The sequence below is a fragment of the Marmota flaviventris genome, chromosome 12 (genome assembly GCF_047511675.1).
Source record: "Marmota flaviventris isolate mMarFla1 chromosome 12, mMarFla1.hap1, whole genome shotgun sequence".
Classification (NCBI taxonomy): Eukaryota; Metazoa; Chordata; class Mammalia; order Rodentia; family Sciuridae; genus Marmota; species Marmota flaviventris.
This window is the reverse complement of record NC_092509.1, coordinates 75738280-75746628: the sequence shown is the minus strand read 5'-3', so window position 1 is coordinate 75746628 and position 8349 is coordinate 75738280.

The following is an 8349-nucleotide window of genomic DNA, read 5'->3' as shown; positions in this document are numbered from 1 at the left end:
AAGAAAATTTTGTGGTGCTGGGGATTGAACCCAGGACCTCACCTTTGCAAAGTAAGCATTCTACTTAGCTACATTCCCAGTTCTTTTAACTTTTCATTTTGAGACAGGATCTCACTAAGTTGCTGAGGCTGATCTCAAATTCTCCATCTTCCTGCCTCAACCTCCTGACTCTCCAGGATTATAGGTATGTATCTCTTTGCCCAGCCAAAATGCTACTTTTTAAAATGAGGCAAATGCTACTGCTAGATGTCTGTGTGTTCAGAAATTTTCCATGAGCTTGTTAGAATTAAGGATTGGGCCAGTTTCAGCCATCCATCCCCCTAGACGTGTCCACTTTAGCTTCCCAGCATAACAGATAGTACTGTGGTCTGGGCCAGTAGTAAGGAGGTGAGATTGTAGGGCTCCTCTGCTCCTGGAATTCCCAGTCTTCATTGTCCCTAGTACCTCTTTATTTTGGAACCAAACTCCGCTGTGCATAGTTTGCTTCTGCGAATCTCTGAAACTCATTGATAGGAATATTTAAGAGAGTAGGGACTACCCTGCACCTTCCCTCATCAAAAATTGCTTTTTGCGTGCCTGTAATCTCAGCAACTCGGAAGGTTGAGGCAGGAGGATCACATGTTTGAGGCTAGACTCAGCAATTTAGCGAGACCCTGCCTCAAAATAAAAAATGAAAAAGCTCGGGACATACAGCACAGTGGTAGAGTGCCCTGGATTCAGTCCCCAGTAACCCTCACCCTGTCATCGCTGAAATTGCTCTTCAACTGGGTGAGGTGATAACGTGCCTGTGATCCTAGCTGCTCACAATTCAGAGGCAGGAGGAGTTCTTGAATCCAGGAGTCTGAGACAGGATTGAGCAACACAGCAAGACTCGATCCATATCATTAAAAAGCTTTTTTTTTTTTTCCACTCTTCAGAAAAACATTTCATCCAGTTGTTTATAATTTTCATAGAAAGCCATGTCAGTGCCTTATTTTCCCAGGGATATTTTTCCCAGGGATAATTAAAAGTCTTATTTCTAATTATAGTGTCCAATTAAGGGGATTCCAGACTTCAGCAAAGAGGTGAGGTTAGTGGAATCTTCCATCCTGGTGTTTTGTTTTGTTTTTTGGCAAAAGGCCTTTATTTTATTTATTTTTATGCGGTGCGGAGAATCGAACCCAGTGCCTCACACATGCCAGGCAAGTGTGCTACCACTGAGCCACAACCCCAGCCCCCTTCTTGTTCTTCTTGAACCTTTTTTTTTCTTATCTGTAAACTGAGGGGGGCTGATCCCCAGTTCTTTTTTTTTTTTTTTTGAAATATATTTTTTACTTTTTAGTTATAGATGGACATAATATCTTTATTTTGTTTACTTATTTTTACATGGTGCTGAGAATCAAACCCTGTACCTCACATGTGTGAAGCAACCACTCTGCCACTGACCCATAACCCTAGCCCTGATCCCCAGTTCTGGCACCTATGAGTTGGTGATTTATTTGGTGTTAGTAAATAGGTCTAAGAACCATCTCTGTGCACCCCCTAGCCCCATGCCCACTAACCCCCCCACACACACACACAAAAAAAAACCCAAGACAGATAGTAAAGATGGTTCATAAGACTCCATTTGAAATTGGATTAGAGGTCATTCATGACACGTTGTAGCAAAGAACTTGTCTACATTTTGTCCATGTCCTGAGAATTTCTGTGAGGCAGAATTTAAAGGCAATGGACTAATTTATCTGGTGGAGGAAATTTCAAGGCAGCACAGCATTCAGGTGGTAGCGTGGGTACTGCTGGAAGCTGTTAGCCAGATTTTCTGTGATAATTGGGAGCAGAAAGCCAAGAAAAAAGATTTGAAAGACTTGCAATTTGGCCACATAAGAAGCCTGGGTAAAATTGGGACCAAGGAAGGTGTCATTGTTAAAGAAATTACTGCCATTAAAGAAAAGCTAAGTACTTTGCATAGACTATAGGAATTGTGCCTTGAGGGCATCTCAGCAATCAACAAGATCACATCCATCACCTGCTTGAGTGGGTAAAAGTGAGACTCCTCAAGAATAGACCCTGGGGGCATAGTGCTCACCCAGGGGTGCCTAGGAAGTTGTTTCTGCAGGATTTGATCACCAAGCTCAGCTTCCTAGGTATTCAAAGGCTGCAGTAGCCAAAGTCCAAGGGGAACTGGATAATCTGGATCTGGTGGCAGACCTTGGCATTGTTCATATAGTGCTGGTTCTGCAGGAATACAGGATGCTGGAGTTATGGAGCTGTCCACTGAGATTTCATAGGAAGACCTGGGAAGCCAGGAAAAGTGTAGTAGGGTTTGAATCCTTGTAGGCAGTGCATGAGAAAGTGATGCATAAAGCTTTGAAGGTGAAGCTAAAGCTGGAAAGGAGACACCTGGGATTGAAAGGTATCAGTAACACGGAGTGTCTGCTGAGGAAAGCTGCTGGCTGCTGACAGAGTCAGGTAAGAGAGAAACTATTTGGATTGCAACTGACAAGGTCACAGGAGCAGAGCTACACAAGCCCTTTGAGAGAACATCCCACTGCCACGTGCCCCAGAAGTTGGACATAGAGCTACAGAACTTTGCCCGGACAGATTTTGGTTTTGCTTTGGTCCCATCTCTTCTTTCTATGCCCATATTTCTCTCTTTTGGAATGGGAATGTTTACTTTGTGCCATTATATATTGGAGGCATATGACTTGATTTTTATTTTTACAGAGGCTCACAGCTAAGAGTTTGCCTTAAGTCTCAGAGGAGACTTTGGACTTGGACTTTGGGTAATGCTGAAGCTATTTTTTTTTTAAATATTTATTTATTTTTTTAGTTATCGGCAGACACAACATCTTTGTTGGTATGTGGTGCTGAGGATTGAACCTGGGCCTCACGCATGCCAGACGAGCGCGCTACCACTTGAGCCACATCCCCAGACCATAATGCTGAAGCTATTAAGACCATTCGGACTAGCGGGGATGGACTGAGGGCACTCTGCATTGAGATGGACATGAGATTTTTGGGAGCCAGAGGTGGAATGCTGTGGCTTGGATGTGAGGACTCCTCCAATATTGAAGTGATAGTGTAGGAATGTTCAGAGCTGAAATGATTAGGTTCTGAAGCTGTAACCTAATCAGTGGATTAGTACATTTGACAGATTAACAATTGAGCAGTAACTGAAGGTAGGTGGGGCATGGCGAGAGAAGGTAGGTCACCCTGGCTTCTCCTCTCTGCTTCCTGGCTACCGTTAGGTAGCAGCTGTCCTTCACCATGTCCTTCTGCCATGATGTTTTACCTGACCTTAGGCCCAGAGTATGAAGTTGGCCAACCGTGGACTGAACCCATGAGCCAAAATAAACTTTTCCTTCTCTAATTTGTCCTTGTCAGGTATTTTGGTCATGACAATGAAAAGTTGATGAACGCAATTTCTTATTCTGCCTAATTTATAAATTTAATTTTTTCATAGGTGTGTACATATAGTGAGGGGAACCATAGTACTGTGTAGGGCTCATAGTAGCTGAAGTTTCAGGCATCCCCTGGGGGTCTTAGAACGTATTCCCCATGATAAAGAGGTGGGTACCATATTACTAAAGTGAATATAAACAAAGAAAACATTGCAATAAACTATGTGTTACCCAAAGGCAAACCAACCATCTTCAGTCCAGCCACCTGATGTTAGGAGTGTTGAGCTGAGGTTGTCTACTTGTTCAGGATTTCATCTGCCCATTCATTTTGTTTGCTCAATCACACATTTAACCAAGTGAGCCAGGATATTGAGTAGTAGGTATAGGTACAGAGCTAAGTTTGGAGCAACAATGATTAAGATACAGCTTTTGCCCTGGAAGATCTTGGTGCAAGAACAGATTGCAAATTCATACTTGGGCTTCAGAGCTCATCTTAACATCACTTCTAGGATCCCTTCACTGGGCCACATCTCAGAATGAGCTAGGGTCCCCTGCCCATCCATGCACTTCTCTAACCCTGTGTCCCCCCATCACACATTCTGTAACTGCATCTGTGTATCTCTGAACTCCTTTCATCAGGGATATTCAAAAAGGCAGGGATGGCATCTGTGTCTTCACCCTGTCACAGCCCTGGCACATGGTGTTTGGTCAATAAATACTCATAGGATTGATGATTCAAATATATTTCTGCCTAATGGACATGAAAACCACAATAGCAGTGTGCTACGGGAAGACTGAGGAAAGAATGATTAATCTCAGGGACCCAGAGAAGGAGATGTTTAAACTGAGACTGGGAAATAAATGCAACTTTACTGGGCAGAGGAGATAGAGGGCTTTCCCTGAAGAGAACACACCAAATGCAAATGCACTGAAGCTCCAATGCGCAAAATTTGCTTGAATGGTGGAAGCAGCTCCTTGCAGCTAAAACAGCATTTGAGAGGCTGAGGGAGCAGGGGCTGGTGGGTAATAAAAAATTGGACCAAGCAATATGTGGAGGACTAGCTTGCTTTCCCTGTGCAGAAGTGTGAGTCTCCTCCGAGTCCTGCTGTAGGCTGAGCACAGTACGATCAGCTCAATGCTTTGGCACAGTAACTCAGGCTGCAGTACCACCTGGACCTGGTGGAGGAATGGGTGGAGACTACAGAAAGGAGATGCCTAGGTTACTGCCATAGTCTGGGACAGAGATGATAGACATGTCAGTGGCAGTGAGGATCGCCATGAGACAATCCATGTGAGGGATATGAGGGTGTAGAATCAATGACACTTGGTGGTTCTCTTTGTGACTAATGCACGAAGACTGAGAAAATGTACGCACTGTTGACTGAAATGCTCATTTTTTCAAGAGATCATCATGTGTGCAGGACACTGTTGCGCATGCCTGTAAAACCAGTGACTCAGGCAGGAGAATTGCAACTTTGAGGACAGCCTTGGCAACTTAGACCCTGTCTCAAATCATTTAAAAAGGGCTGTGGTTGTAACTCAGAAGCAAAGCACCCCTGTTTCAATCCCCAGTACCACCACCACCACAAAAACATAAAGTTTATTGTATATTAGGTGAAAAAAAAAACTATTTTAAAACCCATCCTCCTAGCTGAGTGGTGGCACACACCTGTAATCCCACCTACTTGACAGATGGAGGCAAAAGGATTTTAAGTTCAAGACCAGCCTAGCCAATTTAGTGAGACCCTGCTCAAAATAAAAAATAAAAATGAGCTGGGTGTATAGCTAAGTGGTAGAGAACCCCTAGGTTCAACCCCCAATCATGAAAACAAAAAGCAAACAAAAAAATCCTCCTTGTAGTGTAATCCCCTTTCCCCCAACTTTGTTCCTCTATCCTACTGGTTTCCTTGTACTGTTAGAAATAACTGGTTCCTTGAACATGTCTTGAAGGGCTGGAGGAATTCTCAAAATTCCTCTACTTTAAAAAAAAATAGCTTTTTAGCCAGGTGCTGTGGTGCATGCCTGTAATCCCAGCAATGTGGGAGGCTGAGGCCAGAAGATCACAAGTTCAAGGCCAGCCTCAGCAACTTAGCAAGGCCCTAAGCAACACAGTGAGACCCCATCTCAAAATAAAAGATTAATAAAGGCCTGGGAATGTGGCTCAGTGGTTAAGCATCCCTGGGTTCAATTCCCAGTACAAAAAAAAAATTAATACTGGAATGATATTAGATTTACAGGAAAGTTGCAAAGATAATGCAGATGCTTCCTATATGTCCCTCACCTCTACTTTTCAAAACTTGATAATAGAACAAAAATAGCCCTGAACCAGTTGTCTTTGGGCAAATCACATCATCTATTCAGGCCTTAATTTTGTCACTGAAAGAAAGATAACTGCCTCTGCCTCACCATCTTAATCAGCTGGGACTATAACAAAATATCAGAGACCAGGTAGCTTATAAACAACAGATATTTATTTTTCACAGTTCTGGAGGCTGGAAGACCAACACCGGGGCTCTGGCAGCTTCCATGTCTGGTGAGCACTCAGATCCTGGTTCACTGTGTCCTCATTTGGCAAAAGGGGTGAGGGAGCTCTCTGGGTCTCTTTTATAAAGGCAATGATCCCATTCATGAGGGCTTCACCCTCCTGACATAATCACCTCCCAGAGGCCCCACTCCCAAATGCCCTCATGTTGGGGGTTAAGTTTCAGCATAATTTAAGGGGACACACTGAGTCTATAGCAGCCACGTCTGTGCTATTCACACATCACTGCAACAAAACACTGAGAAGCCAGCCAGCCTGTGTGGTGTTCTCTGGGTCAAGGTCCTCTCCAGAGGCAGGTGCAGTAGTCCCAGAGACTCAGGAGACTGGAGGAGGAGGATTGCAAGTTGGAGGCCAGCCTGGGAAACTTAGTGAGACCCTGATTCAAAATAAAAAAATAAAAAGGACTGGGGATGCTCAGTGGTACAGCACCCCTGGGTTCGATCCCCAGTACCATGCACCCATGTGTGCACACACACAAATTCTCCCCAGGATCCAGGTCCCTCCCTCACAGCCCCATCTGAGCTGCCAGAAACCAAGTCTTGGCTCACAGAGGGTCCAGCCTGGGGAAGGTAGACAAGCATTATTGGATGAAATGAGTGCATTAAGTGGGGACTGTAAAGTGCCAAACGCCTCTGCAGCTGAATCGATAGAAATGGTCTACTAACACGCTCATTTGTACACACAGCAGGAGAGTGATCTGTCCAAGCTCAAGTTCTAGTGAAGGGCAGGTTGAGGTCAAGTGATACGGTCACCAGGGCACATCAAGCTTCCTCCAAATGTGCGTGGAGACCTAGTGACAGTGTTAGATGTCAGAAAGTCTGAGCACTACACAGCTCTTCAGCCAACAGTGTCAGAAGTGCCAGGCCACTGTAATCAGATCTGACCCTGGAAAACAAGGTCTTCTCTTCTAGCAGTATAAGAAGACACTTGAGATCCCCATCTCACTGTAACTAGTTCTGGAGGGGGTGGGGGACCACCTTGGGCCAGAAAGAAGGTCCAGGAATGGATGGGGCACGCCTACCCAACTCTACCCTGGCCACCCTCTCTCCAATTCCTGGCCTCAATTCCTGAGGGTACAGTTGGTTAAATACAGGACATGGACCACTCTGCAGGGGAAAAAAAAAAAAGAAGCTTGTATATAAAATGAATGGCATTAAAAAAAAAAAAAGGGGCTGGGGATGTGGCTCAAGCGGTAGCGCGCTCGCCTGGCATGCGTGCGGCCCGGGTTTGATCCTCAGCACCACATACAAATAAAGATGTTGTGTCCGCCAAAAACTAAAAAAATAAATATTAAAATTCTCTCTCTCACTCTCTCTTTAAAAAAAAAAAAAAGAGGGAAACCATTAGGAATTAAGAGAAACTTGAGATACTTAACAACTAAATGTAATTTTTTTCTCAGTTGGGTCCTAATTTGAACCAACCAAAAGTAAAAATACATGTTTTTTAAGCAATTGGGGAAAACTACATGGACTATATAATTGAGTATATTTATTGCATACTTTGTTAGATATCATGGTATTGTGATCAAGTTGCTAAAAAGTTCTATTTCTTAGAGACAAATACTGAGGTGTAAATAGCTGAAAAGAAATTGACTGGCACATGCTTTAAAAATACTCTGGGAACGGGAGGCTGAGGCAGGAGGATTGCAAGTTCAAGGTCAGCTCAGGCAACCCCAAGAGACCCTTTCTCAAATTTTTTTTAAAAAGTGTTGGAGAGGGGCTGGGATTGTGGCTCAGTGGTAGAGCACTTGCCTAGCACATGAAGCACTGGGTTTGATTCTCAGCACCACATAAAAATAAAGGTATTGTGTTCATCCACAACTAAAGAAAAAAAATTTTTTTAAAGTGTTGGGGAGCTGGGGTTGTGGCTCAGTGGTAGAGCGCTCGCCTAGCATGTGCGAGGCCCTGGGTTTGATCCTCAGTGCCACATAAAAATAAATAAATAAAATAAAGGTATTGTGTCCATCTACAACTAAAACAAAAAAAAATTAATGAAATAAAAAGTGTTGGGGCTATAGCTCAGAGGTAATGCACTCTTAAGTTTAATCCCCAGTATAAAAAAATAAAAATAAAAACAAAAAACCAGCCAGGCGAGGTTGCACGTGCCTGTAATCCCAGCAGTTGGGGAGACAGAGACAGGAGGATCGAGAGTTCAAAACCAGCTTCAACAATGGTGAGGCTCTGAGAAGCTCAGTGAGACCCTGTCTCTAAACACCCTGAGTTCAATCCTCGGTACTCCAAAACAAAAAAACTCACAAAACACATAGCTGAAACCAAAATGACAATGATTTAATTGTGAAACTGGGCTCATCATACCAGGCTGACTACTTCTATTTGAAAAATTTCATCATAAAGTCAAATAATAAATAGAATATTTTAAAAAATAAGTTAAATGAACCCTTGCCAAAATGTTAACTGTATTGACCAC